Raw genomic sequence first — 636 nt, 5'->3', positions numbered from 1 at the left:
CAATATGAAAGTAGAAAGAAGCCAGATTTTCTTCTCCCTCAAAAGATTTGGTACCTAAGCACTGAATCTAGGTTTACTCAATCAGATGCCTTTACCAGGGACCTTGAAACTTAAAATACCAAGAACAGCTTTGAAATTATTCATTGCAGCAGAGATGCCGAGAGCCCATTGCCAGTTCACCAGTGACAACATACTGAGCCCCTCTGTATGCTTCTTTCTGATCTGCACTGCCCAGGCTCTAATGGTCCCTGCCAGTTTTATGAGCTTGGTTCTTCAGTTTCACCAATGATTTCATAAACTCTCTGAACTTTTTGCTAAAACCCTTTTCTCTTTAAGTTCACCAACTCCAGTTTCTGTTTCAAACAAGAAAGTTAAGAAATTATGTAGAAGGCTGTCAGGAAAAAAATCAGAGAGAAGTTTTTTTCTCTATTTTTCCCCCCCAAAAAAATTTGAACTCTTCACTGAAATCTACTTTGATTGCTATTAAACAAGATTAATCTACTGATGTCAGAAAAAAAAAAAAAAAGTGTTTTAAATAAACAAATAAAAGCACACCTTTCTCAAATGTGTCTTAAAATATGTAATTCAGAAATGGAATGGTAATCCTATTCTCATAAATGGACACCAAACCATATT

Source organism: Orycteropus afer, unplaced genomic scaffold, assembly GCF_000298275.1.
Source record: "Orycteropus afer afer isolate SDZICR_OR568_19922 unplaced genomic scaffold, OryAfe1.0 scaffold00801, whole genome shotgun sequence".
NCBI classification, from domain to species: Eukaryota; Metazoa; Chordata; class Mammalia; order Tubulidentata; family Orycteropodidae; genus Orycteropus; species Orycteropus afer.
The sequence above is the reverse complement of the archived record's forward strand: the minus strand, read 5'-3'. Positions refer to the sequence as shown.